At 38.6% G+C, this 17,818-nt stretch overlaps 1 protein-coding gene and 1 pseudogene across 9 annotated transcripts in view; one reads left to right on the top strand and one right to left on the bottom strand.

Moving 5' to 3' along the window:
• The window catches only part of CEP128 (centrosomal protein 128), a 457,806-nt gene that overhangs the window by 115,070 nt on the left and 324,918 nt on the right, over window positions 1-17,818 (top strand). The window lies entirely within an intron of this gene.
• LOC114679610 (non-histone chromosomal protein HMG-17 pseudogene) lies at window positions 4,538-4,831 on the bottom strand (annotated as a pseudogene).

Below are 17,818 nucleotides of genomic sequence, written 5' to 3'. Positions count from 1 at the left end.
TTGCATAATTTACCTTTTAAATTGTACCTAAGGCCTTAAATCTGTATATGCATAGAAAATACTAAGTACACTTTTCCCTTCTTCTAAACTCAAGTTGAACCTCATTAACCTTGATAGCCTATTTGTATTCATAAGAATTCCAAGCATCCTTGATCAATGATTTCCCCTGATTTAATCTTTGCCTCCATCTTCCATCAACTTACTCTTCTTGAAAAATATTTGACTTTTAAATTCAAGGAAGAACTTCAAAGAAAGAAAAAAGGTGCTGAACATAATTTAGATTAAATGTTGAAAGTGATAATTGAGTGACAACTGACATGATAATTCATTAGCAGAAACTTGAGACTATAATGGGAAATTTTAATTTGTTTAAAAAAGAGGATGGTGGAAAAGAGAAAGGATAGTCAATAATACCTTATTTTTATGATTAGTACAATACAAATAGAAGGAAGGTTGTTTCTGTTACGATTCTTTTAGTATAAACTCTTGATTCATGCATTTCTTCCATAGAGCTGACCATTTTACTGTACGATGACAATGCCCGCTTCAATATTACTTTTAATAATGAGATTAAACCCTCTTTGGAGACCAAAGAGAGACTTTAGAGACCTTAATTACCCTGGTTGTAATTTCATATTCTACTTCATTTTTAAAATCTTAATTTCTTCCTTATCTAAGTGCATATTGTAAAATATGCTATTACCTGAATAGGAAGTAATTTTTAATACCTAGATTAGATTATAAAGAAAACAAACATTGGCCACAAACATTGGCCACAACTTTGTAGAGAGAAGCTATTAATAAAGTTATTGCATCTAGTGGAAAGGAGGTCTATTTCTGTTATTAACCAAATTTACTCTGATTTGTGGGCAGATTACTAAATGCTCCATACTTCTGTATTTTTCACAAAGATGACTATTGGCAGAGATTTATTTATTTATTTATTTATTTATTTATTTATTTATTTTTGAGACAGAATATTGCTCTGTCACCCAGGCTGGAGTGCAGTAGTGAGATCTCGGCTCACTGCAACCTCTGCCTCCTGGGTTCAAGCGATCCTCCCGCTTCAGCTTCCTGAGTAACTGGGATTACAGGCATGTACCACCAGGCCTGGCTAATTTTTGTATTTTTAGTAGAGATGGGGTTTCACCATGTTGGCCAGGCTGATCTCGAACTCCTGACCTCGTGATCCACCTGCCTTGGCCTTCCAAAGTGCTGGGATTACCATGCCCGGCCGAGATGTTCTGCAAGTAAAAACCCTATAACTAAATAAACCTTTATACCTATTAGAAGACTTGGTTTAATTCTCAGATCTTTCATCTGTATGAAAAAATGAATTTTGGGAATTATGAAGAAAAGTAGTTTTTCTGTTTTCTTTAACTCTTTGAGTTGTGTGGATACTTCTACAAAGTCAGAATGCAGAAGTGGACTGAATATTTTAATTTTTTCTTGAATGTATTACTAATGCATTAGTTTGTATTTATTACTAATTACTAATTAGTTTGTGTTTATTAATACATTAGTTTGTCATTTGAATGTTTGTCAGTAAAACAGTTTAGAAATAAGATATCTATTTTCAAGTTTCTTTGTTTTCTGAAACCATAATAATTTCTGTCTTATGTTTTTTACATATAAATTAAATAGGGCTGGGCATGATGGCTCACGCCTGTAATCCCAGCACTTTGGGAGGCTAAGGCTGGTGGATTGCCTGAGCTTAGAAGTTCAAGACCAGCCTGGGCAACATAGTGAAACTCCGTATCTACAAAAAATAACAAAAAATAGCTGGGAGTGGTAGCATGTGCCTGTAATACCAGTTAGTTGGGGGGTGATACGGTTTGACTGTGTCCCCACCCAAATCTAATCTTGAATCCCCACTGTTGCGGGAGGGACCAGGTGGGAGGTAATTGAATCATGGGGGCAGGTCTTTCCTGTACTGTTCTTATGATAGTGAATAAGTCTTGTGAGATCTGATGGCTTTATAAAGCAGAGTTTCCCTGCACAATCTCTCTTCTCTTGTCTGCCACCATGTAAGACATGCCTTTCACCTTCTGCCATGACTGTGAAGCTCCCCCAGCCACGTGGACCTGTAAGTCCATTAAACCTCTTTCTTTTGTAAATTGCCCAGTCTCGGGTGTATCTTTATCAGCAGCATGAAAACAGAATAATACAGCAAATTGGTACCAGGAGTGGAGAACTGCTGTAGATACACAAAAATGTTGAAGCGACTTTGGAACTGGGTGACAGGCAGGGGTTGGAACAGTTTGGAAGACTCAAAAGAATACAGGAAAATGTGGGAGAGCTTGGAACGTTCTATAGACTTGTTGAATGGCTTTGCCCAAAATGCTGATAGCATTATGGATAGTAAAGTCTAGGCTGAGGTGGTCCCAGATGGAAACGAGCAACTTGTTGGGAACAGGAGTAAAGGTGACTCTTAAGTTTTAGCAAAGAGACAGGTGGCATATTGCTTCTCCCCTTGAGATTTGTGGAACTTTGAACTTGAGAGAGATGTTTTAGGATATCTGTCAGAAGAAATTTTTAAGCAGCAAAGCATTCAACTGGTGACTTGGGTGCTGTTAAAGGCATTCAGTTTTATAAGGGAAGTAGAGCATAAAAGTTTGGAGAATTTGCAGGCTGACAATGCAATAGGAAAAAAAATCCCATTTTCTGGGGAGAAATTCAAGCTGGCTGCAGAAATTTGCATAAGTAATGTGGAGCTGAATGTTAACCTCCAAAACAATGGGGAAAATGTCTCCAGGGCATATCAGAGACTTTTGCAGTAGCCCCTCCCATCACAGGCCCAGTGGCCTAGGAGGAAAACGTGGTTTCGTGGGCCAGGCCCAGGGTCCCTGTGTGGTGTGCAGCCTAGGGACTTGGGGCTCTGCATCCCAGCTGCTCCAGCCATGGCTGAAAGGGGCCAATGAAGAGCTCAGGATGTGGCTTCAGAGGGTGCAAGCCCCAAGCCTTGGCAGCTTCCATGTGGTGTTGAGTGTATGGGTGCAGAGAAGTCAAGAATTGAGGTTTGGGAACCTCCACCTAGATTTCAGAGGGTATATGGAAATGCCTGGGTGCTTGCTGCAGAGGTGGGGCCATTGTAGAGAACCTCTGCTAGGGCAGTGTGGAAGGGAAATGTGGGGTTGGAACCCCCACACATAATCCCTACTATGGCACTGCCTAGTGGAGCTGTGAGAAGAGGGCCACTGTCCTCTCTTCCAGACCCCAGCATGGTAGATCCATGAACAGCTTGCACTGTGTACCTGGAAAAGCCTCAGATACTCTATGCCAGTCCACGAGAGCAGCCATGAGGGGAGCTCTACCCTACAAAGCTACCGGGGCAGAGCTACACAAGGCTGTGGGAGCCGACCTCTTGCATCAGCATGACCTGGATGTGAGACATGGAATCAAAGGAAATCCTTTTGGAGTTTTTGTTTATTTTTTCCAAGCCAAACTTGATCCAGCTTTATTAAAGATACTTTTCTTTTTTTTTTTTTTTTTTTTGAGACAGAGTCTCGCTCTGTCGCCCAGGCTGGAGTGCAGTGGCCAGATCTCAGCTCACTGCAAGCTCCGCCTCCCGGGTTCCTGCCATTCTCCTGCCTCAGCCTCCCGAGTAGCTGGGACCACAGGCGCCGCCACCTCGCCCGGCTAATTTTTTGTGTTTTTAGTAGAGACGGGGTTTCGCCGTGTTAGCCAGGATGGTCTCGATCTCCTGACCTTGTGATCCGCCCGTCTCGGCCTCCCAAAGTGCTGGGATTACAGGCTTGAGCCACCGCGCCCGGCCTAAAGATACTTTTCATAAACAATCATGGTATTTCAGGCAGGACATGGGCAGACAATCGTTAACAGTATACAACAACTTTCAAACTCCCTTCTTCAATGTACTATCAAAAATCAGAAGCCACTATAAAACCCAATGAAGTCTTCATCTGATGATCTGAACAGGGAAAGTTTAGAGTAAGGGTTGACATTTCACATTTAGCATGTTGTTTAACAACTTTTCACATGCCGACCCTGACTTTCAGAAAGTGAAATAAAAGTGGCAGAATTTATCTGAATTCCACAATCTAGAAATGGAACCACTGCTCTTTTGACAGTTGCCATCTCAGCGGCATCGAAGGAAAGTCCAGATTGCCTGACACACTGGTAACCAATGACTAGGGGTCAGGTCCCAGTAGCTGTCTGGGCTTAAGGGAGTTAAGTCTATGCTGAAAGATGGAAAGGGAGAAGAGGACATAGAAATGAATTTGTTTTTCCATAGCACAAGGCTTTTGTGCCAAGGTGGCCATGTGTGTCAAAGTCAGGGGATCCCTCCCCCTGGGAACCAAGAGGAATTCTCTCAGAACTAGAATGGAAAGGTGTTTTCCCCACATCAGTGCAGCTTTGGAGACCTTCTGTTAGTGACATATGCCCCTTCCCCAAAAAACCAATAATGAAGTGTTCTGTGTGCTGACAACATAGCTTAAAAAAGAAAGTAAAATTCTGCAGTTTTATAAAACTTGATAAAAAATAGTATTTCAAACTGTGCAGTCACCAGAGGTACCCAGTTATCAAAAATACACACACTTCACTTGGCATCTCCAGCACCTTCAGTTTTCTGTGCCTGGTCTGTTTTGGCATCTCCATTTTCTGCAGGGCTTTTCCCCTCCTTGCCAGCATCAGCTTTTCCCTTTTTCCCTTTGGGTACCTTCTCTCCCTTCTTCGCAGGGGCCTTTTTAGGCTTGGGTTCTGGCTTTGGAGGAGCAGGCTTAGCAGACAACCTCGTGGATCTTCTCTGTGATTCGTCCTTCACCTTGGCTTTATCTCCTTTAGCATCCCCTTCAGCCTTTCTCTTGGGCATGGTGACAGTGGCAACGGCGGCGGGATATAGGCGCTGGACGCTGGATGCAGTGGTGCATGGACTTTGGTCGGTCAGGGGGTCATTCTCGCCTCTTCTTCACATTGCTCCTATTTTGAAGTTTTAAAATTTGACTTCTCTGTTGGAGTTCAGACTTGCATGGGGCCAGTAGCCCCCTTGTTTTGGCCAATTTCTCCCATTTGGAATGGCTGTATTTACTCAATGTCTGGACCCCCATTGTGTCTAGGAAGTAACTAACTAACTTTTGCTTTTACAGACTCATAGGCGGAAGAGACTTGCCTTGTCTCAGATGAGACTTTGAACTTTGGACTTTTGAGTTGAGACTTTGGGGGACTGTTGGGAAGGCACGATTGGTTTTGAAATGTGAGGACATGAGATTTGGAGGGGCCAGGGGCGGAATGATATTGTTTGGCTCTGTCCCCACCCAGATATCATCTTGGATCCCCATGTGTTGTGGGAGGTACCCAGTGGGAGGTATTTGAGTCACGGAGGCAGGTCTTTCCTGTGCTGGTCTCATGATCATGAATAAGTCTCGTGAGATCTGATGGTTTTGTAAAGCAGAGTTTCCCTGGACAAGCTCCTTTCTCTTGTCTGCCACCATGTCAGATGTGCCTTTCATCTTCTGCCATGATTGTGAGGCTTCCCCAGCCATGTGGAACTGTAAGTCCTTTAAACCTCTTTCTTTTCTAAATTGCACAGTCTCGGGTATGTCTTTATCTGCAGTGTGAAAATGGAGTAATACAGAGGGCTGAGACAGGAGAATCACTGGAATCTGGGAGGCCAAGACTGCAGTGAGCCATGTTCACATCACTTCACTCCAGTCTGGGTGAAAGAGCAAGACTTCATCTCTTAAAAAAAAAATTAAATGGGGCCTTGTGATTCTTAGCTTTGTGTGCAGGTTTGTGTGTGTGTGTGTGTGTGTGTGTGTGTATGTGTGATATATAACTTGAGTTCCTCAGAAAATATGAAGTATGATAACTTTTTATTATCTATGGATGTATTGAATATTTAAAGCAATTTGAAAGATAAAATACAGCTTTGGAGATAAATATTTGAGGACTTGCTATGGAAAAGTGGGTGGCACTAAACAAATGAGGTAATGTTCCTTGAGTATCTGAGTAATTAAGAGTTATTCAATGCTTGTCTACCTCAAATACCATTGAAAGAGGGTTAGTATTGTTTATAATGAACCCATTTTAACTGTTCATATGTTATTCCTGTAGTCTTTATAGTTTCCTTATCTTTAGAGTGATTTTAACTTGATAGCATATAATTTTAAGTAGCAAACTAAATTGTTTTTAGATATTTGTTTTCAGGTAGTTCTCTCTAAGGGCATAAGGAAATGAGATTGTACTCAGCCTTAAACAGTGACAAAATTCAACAGGTCTATTATGCTCTTCAGAACATTCAAATAGTACAAATTATCTTTCTAAAAAGTAAAGCTGACTTATTCATATGCACCAAGAAAACAGTGCTAATACGTAACATATGACTAATATAAACAATGGTCAACATTAGGAAGTTTTTTTCAAGTACATTGAATGTGTTTAATTTCTAGTACTTTACTTGGGTGAAGAATGTGTTTGTATCATAGAATATCTTATTTGGGGGAACCTATAATGATAAAATGTTAGACTATAGTTTACTCTTCCTTAGAGAAGATTAATAAATTTGGCAAACTTGTTGCAATTCTCATTAAAGAAAGAGAAACAGTCTCTGCTTTTGTGAGTGATGGACTAATGTTTTGTAGAGTAAACCTTATACTCGTACAGTTTAGCAAAGCTGGTGAGGACATATTTTTAAAAATATGTTGGCCGGGCGTGGTGGCTCAAGCCTGTAATCCCAGCACTTTGGGAGGCCGAGATGGGTGGATCACGAGGTCAGGAGATCGAGACCATCCTGGCTAACACGGTGAAACCCTGTCTCTACTAAAAAATACAAAAAAAACTAGCTGGGCGAGATGGTGGGCGCCTATAGTCCCAGCTACTTGGGAGGCTGAGGCAGGAGAATGGCGTGGACCTGGGAGGCGGAGCTTGCAGTGAGCTGAGATCCGGCCACTGCACTCCAGCCTGGGCTACAGAGTGAGACTCTGTCTAAAAAAAAACAAAAACAAAAACAAAAACAAAAACATATATATATATGTATATGTTTGAAGGTTTCAGAGTTATCTCTAGGCAGCAAGGACAGGAGGGTTCAAGTATTTTGTTTTGTTTGGGAGACAAGTACAGAGTGGCAATTCTGACATTTGGCACTACTTTTCTCCTGAGATGTTTTCTGATTCATAAGCAGAGCTTATAGGCCCACTGAAGAGGAGGAGCTCTGGTAAATATTTCACAATTGGGATACTCAGAGGGCTAAGCCCTAGGAGTCTGAATGAACTCTAAATACACTTACTCTACTCACAAAGACTGTAGCATTGTAACATAGGCCTAGTTCATTGACCTTTGGATATGTACACTAATTTTTTTTTTCAAATTTAGAAGTTTTTAGCTATTATTTAGTTCAATATTTTTCTCTTCTTTCTTTTTTCTTCTGTTCTTACCTTTACATGTCTGTCAATAAACTACATTTCTCTGAGTCAGTGTTTATCTTCATTTTATCTCTCTTCATCAGATTGCATCATATCTGTTGATTATCTTTGAGTTTGTGGATTCTTTCTTCTGCCAACTGAAACCTCACTACTGGGGCTTTCAAGTGAGGTGTTTTTTTTTTTTTTTTTTTTTGTCACCAGGCTGGGGTGCACTGGAGTGCAGTGGCGTGGTCTCTGCTCACTGCAACCTCTGCCTCCCAGGTTCAAGTGATTCCCCTGCCTCAGCCTCCAGAGTAGCTGGGACTAAAGGTGCATGCCACCACACCCTGCTAATTTTTTGTATTTAGTAGAGATGGGGTTTCACCATGTTGGCCAGGATAGCCTTGATCTCCTGACCTCATGATCCATCCACCTTGACCTCCCAAAGTGCTGCGATTACAGGTGTGAGCCACTGTGCCCGGCCTCAAGTGAGCTTTTTATTGTGGTTATTATACTTTCGATTCCAGAATTTTTGGTTTTCAAAAATAATTTCCATCTCTTTACTGATATCGCTATTAGATGAGAGATTATCTTACATTTTAAAAAATGTTTTTCTTTAGTTTTTTGAATATATTTATACTAGCTGATTTGAAATCTTTGTCTCCTACGTTTGACATGTAGGCCCATTCAAAAGGCTGTTTTCTATTGTATCCTTTTTTTCATTTGTATAAGTCACACTTTCCTATTTCCTTGTATGTCTTATAACTTTTTTTGAGATTGGACATTTTAGCTAATTTTTGTATAACTTTGAATACTGTTTCGTTCTCCACCTTCTGGGTTTTTCTGTCTTGGGTGTTTTTAGTAGTTTAGCGAATTGGCTGGCTGTAATAGTTCAGTGAAACCTATTTTCCCTGCAGTGCGTAGCCACTGATGTCACTTCTCCATCAGGTGTGCAGTCTCTGTTGCTATCTGGGTTAACTAGAGCTTTAACTGGGTTCTCTTTGATTGTCTAGTTCGCTGATCTCATTAAGCTTTGGTTGGTCTAATTCTGTTGATATCTCACTCAATTTTTAGCCTCTGCTAATTCACTAATTGCTACCTAGTTTTTCCTTTTCTTTTTTGTTTTTGTTTTTTTTACCAGTAATGTAGCACATACATTGTGACATAGTCTAAATTAAAGTTGGACCTCTTAGCAGGATTAGGATTTTGCCAGTCTTTGGGGTGTTCTCGGACTCCCAGAGGGCTCTTAGCTGTCTCTTTGTTTGATTTTTTTTGCTAGCTGATCTACTATTTTGCTTGTTGCTACCAGTCTTATAAAATTACCATTCTCTTAGCTGATCACTCTCCAGATTTCCATTGTTTTTGACAATGTCCTTAGCTGTGAATTTCCTCATGCCTTATTCCAGATAAAGTCAGTCTCCTTGGGTAGAACTTTTGAACTCTATTCATAAGGCCTCTCCCTCTCAGCATGATCTTGCACAACTGTAGTGGAGCTTGTGATAGAGACTATAGTCTCCTTTCTGCCAGAATGATACCCCTACTTTGCAAGTAGGGTGCTGACTGGGCATGGTAGCCCCTGATCATCTCACCTTGCCTCTTCTGTTGTAGAACATTTACTGTTTGAGTGAATTGGGGTATGGGCAATTGGGTCTCCTATTCTTGGCCTGCCACACCTTGTGCTCTACAAGTTGGGGCTGACTGGGGGAAGGAAGCCCCAGTCTTTTAGCTCTGTCTTCCTGGAATAGAGCCTCTGCAATACGAAGCTAGGGGCCTGCCCCTCTGTGGGTGAATCTGTAGCCCTATACTGAGCAAGGGTGAGAGGAAACTGTGTGTTTTTGACTATGCCTGTCTAGAGTGGAGATTCAGACAACTGAGTTGAGAGGGGACAGGATGGGAATAGCTTGTGACTGAGATGCCATAGATGCTGATTATTTGTACCAAGATTTAATAGATTGTCTTAAATAAGTACTTATTTAAAAAATGTATACAAATTTAAGGAGTGTAAGTGTAGTTTTCTTACATGCATATATTACATAATGGTGAAGTCTGGGTTTTTTTGTGTGTGTGTGTGTGTTACCATCATGGAAATAATGTGCATTGTACCCATTAAGAAACTTCTCATCTCAAACTTCCCTCCCACCCTCTGGGTCTCCAGTATCTATTATTCCACACTCTATGTCCATGTGTACTCAATTATTTACCTTCCACGTATAAATGAGAACACACAGTATTTGACTTTTTGTTTCTGAGTTGTTTCACTTAATCCGAATGGACCCCGGTCCTATCCAGGTTGTTGCAAAAGACATGATTTCCCTCTTTTTTATGGCTGAATAGTATTCTGCTGCTTATTTGTATGTGTGTGTGTGTGTGCGCGTATATATACACATCACATTTTAAAAAATCTGTTCATTGATGGACATGTACACTGATTCCTTATCTTTGCTGTTGTGAATAGTGCTGCAATAAACATACAAGTGCAGGGATCTTTTTAATGTAATGATTTCTTTTCTTTTCTTTTCTTTCATGTATATTCTCAGTAGTGTGATTGCTGGCTTGAACAGTAGTTCTATTTTTGAAATCTCCATACTGCAATCCATAAAGTTTGTACTAATTTACATTTCCATCAATAGTGTGCAAGCATTGCCTTTTCCTCTACAACCTCATCAACATCTGTTTTTTTTTTTTTTTTGATGTTTTAGTAATAACCATTTGGACTAGTATAAGGTGATATCTCATTGTGGTTTTCATTTGTATTTCTCTGATGATTAGTGATCTTGGGCATTTTTTCATATGCTTTTTGGCCATGTATGTCTTCTTTTGAAAAATGATTGTTCTTGTTCTTTGTCCACTTTTTAATGAACTTATTATTATTATTGTTATTTTGTTGAGATGTTAGAGTTCCTTGTAAATTCTGTTTAATCAGTCAGATGTGTAGTTTACAAATATTGTCTCCTATTCGGCAGGTTGTCTGTTCACTCTGTTGATTTTTTTCTTTTGCTGTGCAGAAGCTTTTGTTTTGTTTGTTTGTTTCTTTTTGCCTTTTTGAGAAGAGTCTCACTCTGTTGCCAAGGCTGGAGTGTGGTGGCGCGATCTCGGCTCAGTACAATCTCTGCCTCCCTGGTTCAAGTGATTCTCCTGCCTCAGCCTCCTGAGTAGCAGGGATTACAGGTGTGTGCCACCATTTCCAGCTAATTTTTGTATTTTTGGTAGAGACGGGATTTCACCATGTTGGTCGGGCTGGTCTTGAACTCCTGCCCTTGTGATCTGCCTGCCTCGGCCTCCCAAAGTGCTGGGATTATAGGCATGAGCTACGCGCCCGGCCCAGAAGCTTCTGAATTTAATTAAGTCCCATTTGTCTGTTTTGTTTTTATTGCTTGTACTTTTGAGATCTTAATTATAATTTCTTTGCTTAGACCAAAGTCCAGAAGAATTTTTCCTAGGTTTTCTTCTAGTATTTTTATAGCTTCAGGTCTCATATTTAAATCTTTAACTTACCTTGAGTTGATTTTTGTATATGGTGGGAGGTAATGGAATAAATACATTTTTATTTGCCCTGGGCCCTTAGGACAGTTTCCAGATAAATTTTTTTTTTTTTTTTTAACCAATAATTTTTTTTTTTTTTAACCAAATAATGGTGGGTTGTGCTAGAAAGAGGATCTGGTGAGGTCTTTAAACTCTCATTCTGAAAGTCCTTCTCTTTGAGAGAATAGTGTAACGGAAGAAAATATTTACTCTGAATAATAAGGGGACAAAATAATAGAAAATACAGAAAAATTCCTAAGAGATATATGGGGCATTGTAAATAGGTCTGAAATTCTAATATAGATATGGATAATTGGAGTCCTGAAGACAGAAAGAGACTAGGGCAGAAGCAATATTTGAAGAGAAAATACATCAATTCACATATTTTAGAAGCTCTAAGAACCCCAAGTAAAATGAATGCAGTGAAAATCACATCTAGACATGTTTTTGTGAAATTAGTAAAACCAACTTGAATGAACAGAATCTCAAATGCAGCAAGGGGCAAGGGAGACGTGCTACCTTAGAAGATCAAATTGGAAACAAGAAGAATAGAAAGATGTTTCAGAGTGCTGCAAGAAAATAATTGCCAACCTAGGTTCATAAAGTTCTCTTTAAAAAGTAGAAAATTTCTGCACAACAAAAACTGATTGATTGAATTTCAGCAGAACAGCACTAAGGAAAGTATATAAAATTTTTTTCCCAAGGAGAAACAAAGAACAAAGATATAGCAGTTAATGAAGTTCAATATATGAGAGAAAAATTTGAGAAAAGTCTAGACGAATATTGACCTAAAAAAACAGTAATGCTGTGTCTTATTTAGATTATTTATAAAACTAGAAATGCATCAGTAATACTGCTAATTTTGGAAAATGTGTATTGTGTTAATATGGTTTAAAGTTCTCAATTCTAAAGTGAAGGAAGTTGTAAAATTACAAATTTATATTTTAAGAAATCAAGGATTTATATAGTAATTTTTAGTGTATCACTAAAATAAGAATAATGAATATATAATTTCCAAGCTCATACATGGGAGAAAATAAAACAATTTTAAAATTTAATTATTTCTTTATGAAAACAAAGAAAATCTTCACAACATTTGGATGAACAGTGATTTCTTAGGACACCAAAAACATGAATCATAATTGAAAAAAAATTATAAACTAGACTTTAACAAATTTCACGTATACAAAAATCAACTCAAGATGGATTAAGGAGTTAAATGTAAAATGCAAAACTGTAAAAACCCTAGAAGAAAACCTAGGAAATGCCATTGTGTACATAAGCCCTGGCAAAGACTTCATGACGAAGACTACACAAGCAATTGCAACAAAAACAAAAATTGGCAAGTGACATCTAACTAAAGAGCTTCTACATAGCAAAAGAAACTATCAACAGAGTAAACAGACAACCTACAGAATGGGAGAAAACATTTGCAAATTATGCATCTGACAAAGATCTAATACCCAGATTGTGTAAGAAACTTAAATAAATTAATGAGCAAAAACAAACAACCCCATTAAAAAATGGGCAAAGGACATGAAAAGGCGCTCTGATTTTTTGAATTTTGAGCTTTTCTGCACTGCTTTTTCCCCATCTTTGTGGTTTTATCTGCCTTTGATCTTTGATGATGGTGACGTACAGATGGGGTTTTGGTGTAGATGTCCTTTCTGTTAGTTTTCCTTCTAACAGTCAGGACCCTTGGCTGCAGGTCTGTTGGAGTTTGCTTGAGGTCCACTCAAGTTAGGGTACTTTCAGTTAGGCTTTTCCAGTTAGGCTACTCGGGGGTCAGGGACCCACTTGAGCAGGCAGTGTCCGTTCTCAGATCCCAGCCTCTGTGCTGGGAGAATCACTGCTGTCTTCAAAGCTGTCGGACAGGGACATTTACATCTGCAGAGGTTTCTGCTGCTTCTTGTTTAGCTATACCCTGTCCCTAGAGGTCCGTAATAGTTGTTTTTTTCCCCAGTTTTTTGAATTTGCTTTCATAGGGGAGGAATGTTTCCTGAAGACACATCAGTGGTTTTGGTTGGGAAGGGCCCTTTGGCTTTTACTCTGAATACATGTGGTAGCATAGTCTCTGTATGATTTCTTCAGCTGTAAACAGCGTCAGTGGTATCTGTTGTTTTCTTGGTGGTTTAGGGTACAGTTATTAGTGGAGGCTGTGGTGCATTTTTCCTGGGGATGGAGATGTCAGCTGGGTAAGTTCTTTGGGTCTTCATAGTGGCAATGGTGGGCCAAGCATGCTTGATCTTGGGCTTCAGGGCAGATTTTGGGTCTTCATATGGCTTGCTTGCATGCAGGTAGTGGTAGCGGTGGTCCAGGTTGATGATTGTGTTCTCAGATCCCTAAGCAGGTGCTGTGGTATGAGTCATGGCAGTAGCAGTGGTGAGGTGATCCTCTCGGTTCCAAAAGGAATGCTGGTGTTGTCGGTAGGTATGGTACAGGATTCCCACACACAGTCCAGACGTGCAGCTCTCAGTCTCTCCTGCTTTCTGTAGCAACAGCACTGCAGAGTCATGCAGAGGTGGGGAGGGATCCTGACATTATACAAGGCTGGGCACAGATGTTATGCTGCCAGTGGGGCATAGTTGCCATGCACAGCCCCATACATGCAGACATCTGGCTACTGTATTGGCTGTGCCTGCAGCAGTTTGCAGAAGGGCAAAAGGTGTCTCACTTTTCTGTTTGTGAGTCTAAGCACAGAGACCACTGCCAGTGGGAGGGGATCTCTCCGCCTGTGAGGCCAAGCATAGAGTTTGTGCCACTACTGGTGGTGGGGTCACTTCTCCTGGTCCCAGACAGTGAGTTCTTGGGCTCTGGAAGGTGCTTACCTTGGTATCCTTTGTTTCAGAGGTTGCTTTTTTGATGCGTTCTATCCTTCTTTCTCCTGTGACATACTTCCTGTGTGCTAGAGTACTAGGGACCCCACACTACCTTTGGGTTCAGTCAGTTCTGTGCTGATGTAGCCTTCTGGGGGACACAGGGAGATGTTCGTGGGCACCCAGGATGTGTAGATGTTGGAACTGTGGTTCCCAGGGCAGGATGTAGACCTATGATGGCTGTGCTGTCACAGTGGCACCCAGCTGTAGCTGCTCAGGTGTCTGGGTTGGGGTGAGTAACCCAGCATAAGTTCCTCTCTGGTGCAGGGCCCTTCTGGGATGTTCAGACCTCTGTCCTTGATAGTGTTAGGGTTCATGTAGATAAAGGAGCTCTCCAGTGTTTCAGATTGCAGCAGTTTGTGGTGGGAATGCGAACAGCTGAAGTTCTCTCACGTACCCTTTTTCTGTAATACCATTCCCCCCTGGGTCTTCTGCTGATCCCAGTTGAGCTGGTCTCTTGTTTCCTGTACCTTGTGTTCCCCTGGTGTTTCCTGAGACTTCTCTGTTAAACTCTAGTGTTCTCTCCTCGATGTTCTATTTGAGGTGTGAGAATTGATTTGCAATTTTGGTTCTTGCTTCTGTAGAGAGCGGGTATCTGTGTCTCTAGTTAGCCATCTTGAAATCAAATTGACCTAAATTTTTAACTTTAATAGTTAATTTTACTTAATTTAAACATAAGTAGAAATTAGTAGGTGGTAATGTGATTGGATGGTATGAAATTGGGCTAGGAGCCATGTCTTGAATTCTTAGTGGCATAGAAATTACACTGATTTTACTTTAATTTTTTGAATATTGGGTGGCTTTATGGGGGAGGTGTTGATGCATTTTATTGAGGGCCTATTTAAAGAAAAATTGCCCAAAAAAAGCCCTTTCTATGTCTTCTCAAATCAAAAAAGGATTATTATATTTATTTGAAACAATATTTATTTTTGAAAAATGAAGTCTCTCCTCTATTTAGCTTTCCTTAGTTTCTGTTTCCTCCTTGTGTTTAAAATGGAAAATTGCTTCCTTCCAAGTGCACAAGTTTATTGTATTACGTAAGATAATGTGTCTGTTCTCTTTCAAATAAACTATAATGTTCTATTATGATGTAAGGCAATAATATTAGGTGTTATGTTACATTAAGTTTCTCTCCCTCAATATTTGTTATATATTTCAGAACAATATATATATTTTAAATTTATCTGTGTAATTTCTCTTAGTCTTCTCTGCTGCCACATCAGTATTGGTGAGACATAGGTGTATGTCTTTTATTGATACCTGCCTTGGCCTATTGCATTTCATAGCAAATCTATAATGAAGTTGTTCTCACTTAATCAAAAGCAGTCTCAAATACCAATCTGCTTTAAACTGAAGAATTTTATCCTATTTATATTAAAATTTTATTCTCCCAAAGTGCCTACTTTAAACATCAGAGTTGCAGTGTTAAAATTATCAGTCTAATAGGGTGTGAGATAAATTAAGAAAACAGAAATGTACTTTGAGATATGTGTTCCAGGGTCAGAATTTCCCTTGTGTGTTACTGAGGTCTAGATGTTAATTACATGTCCCTTGTGTTTTAAGTTAAACACTCTAAAGAAATGTGTATTTAAAATCTTCCATGTAGTGTACATCTAGTGAATGAAAGAGAAGTTAATATTTTATTTCTTCCCAAAGAAATGAATGTATTTAATTAATAGAACATGATTTTCTGTAGTTTGCTTAAGTTTAGTATCATGTTTTATTAAAAAGTACAAAGAGGTTGTATGAAGCCTCTCGTAGGATTTGTTTAGAAATAAGTATTTTTAATCACTAAGACTGAAGAACCTATTATTTGGGATTGATGTAGTTTGTGTGTTTCTGCTCCATTTGGCAAAAACAAAATGATAATGGTATATGTGGTCAAAATTAGAATGATAGAAAAGACAGTAGGTTGTATTTTAAAGGAATACTATATGGGATATGGTTATTAGCATGGCCCCTGATGTTTTTATTTGTCTCCTAATTCACTCATTAAAAATTTGAATCAAGTTTTAAAGATTGTTAGTGAATTTTGCTTGAGTTGAAAAGAATTGACTCACATTTTAAGTTTGGTATTCTACTTTCAACCAATCACTACTTTAAAAAACACCGTTTGAAAGAGTATGGTCTCAATGAATGATAGCCTAATTTAGCTTCATGTAGGTATAGTTCAGGGCTCCCAGACTTCCTTTGATTGATTTGAGTTCTTTTATTCAAAGAGACTTGCCTTAGTTCTCCTGACTGTGGAAAATTGATTACTTATCCTCTCAGTATCAGTTCATGAAAAACTCAAATTATGCTGAAATGAATGAGTTCATCAAGACGTGCAAGCATATGTCAAACTAATTTCCCAATTGAGGTGACTAAGGGATGGCTTAATTGAGAATCTGAAAATTTCAGGTGAAACTCTATTAAATTTGTTAATTCTTTAGTTTATTCAATAAAAGCAAAACTTTATAATATCAGTTAGGAGTTAGTACTGGAAATAGAACTGCTGTAGTGTTCTATTAGTAAGTGTTTGTAATATCATTGGCAGACATGGTCCTGCTTAGGCTTCCAGGGATTGGGAAGCTGCTGCTGCAAAGGCCTCTTAGCTAGGACCAAGGGTGAGATCCACTGCAGAACAAAACAAATAATGTCTGTATGACTAGTAGCATACGGTATGACTATACTGTATGACTAGTATGTCCAAATTAGCAAGAATATGGTCCCTGCCTCACTTCCACATTCCAAATCTCTAAACATTGCATCTAATTGAGAGATCCTAATTTTTTCCCCAATACCTAGCTCAAGTGAGTGCTAAGTATTCAGTTTTTGGATTTCCATATGATAGGAGAATATGTTAGAGGGAGGTGGCAATGGGGGCTGATTGCTGTTGGGTCATACCTGACAGTGCCAGTAATCAGTTTTTCTTTTAGTTGAAAGACAGGACCTTACCATGTATTTTTCATTGCCCTTGAGCAGCCTTGTGTCCTTAGTTGGCACCCAAGCAAATGTCAGTTGAATTCATGTTAATCTTAATATCACATTTATAAATATATATACACACATCAATAATGTTATATGCAATACATAATTTCTTTGAAGATTTTTTTAAAGCATGTAGTTCATTTTAGTTTAGTTTAGTTAATTGCATCTAAATGCAATTAACTGGTCACAAGGAAACTGTAAAATGTTCCAACAAGCTAGAAGTCAGCCTAATTTCAATAAATACAAAATATGAATACAATTTATATATATAAAAATATATACATATATATACATAAACATACATATATATGTTTTTGCACTTGAGTCAGCTATTTTTCTCACCATGGTATTTGTATCCCGTTTAGACGCAGCATTTATATTCATTCAATATTTTCATTTAGTCCCTATTTTAAAGAAGTCATATTATGCACAGGGGTTAGTTTAATTTTTGTTCATAGGGTCAGCATTATAGATAATTAATTGAATTATATTTCAAATGGAATTCTATCATTGGCTTGTCTACCACTTACTAGCTTTAATGTTACCGCATTTCCCTTGGAAAGAATGGAACTTTATATGCCTATGGTTGAAATATCATTATCATTGCAGTATATCATTTTGATACATTTAGGCAATTGCTACTTTTCATTGTACTGTGCTTCTGGAAACCATATTATGAAACACATCATTGCAGTTTGGTTTGTGTGGTATTATAAGAAATATTGTAATTAATTGTGTGCATACCAAGGTTTTGTAACCAAAACACATTAAAATGAACTTGTCATTAATTCAAAGTTATAAAAACTTTTATTTAAAAATGATTAAAATTTTAAAATTATTCTTTATGTTCTGTAAAATGAGTATAATGTAAACATCCACATAATTTTGCAGTACACGTATTTATTCTAGCATACGAAAAAGTGTGTTATATATAGTATATAAATATATAAAAATGTAACTATAAATCTTCAACTATTGTATCATGTATATGGTATTTCCATAACTGACAGTTTAGTTAGTATAAACATTAAAATAATAATTTACAGTTAATTTTTTTGTCCTAAAATTTAGAAGAGATTTTCTCGGATATCA

This window comes from Macaca mulatta, chromosome 7 (genome assembly GCF_049350105.2).
Source record: "Macaca mulatta isolate MMU2019108-1 chromosome 7, T2T-MMU8v2.0, whole genome shotgun sequence".
Classification (NCBI taxonomy): domain Eukaryota; kingdom Metazoa; phylum Chordata; class Mammalia; order Primates; family Cercopithecidae; genus Macaca; species Macaca mulatta.
The sequence above is the reverse complement of the archived record's forward strand: the minus strand, read 5'-3'. Positions and strand labels throughout refer to the sequence as shown.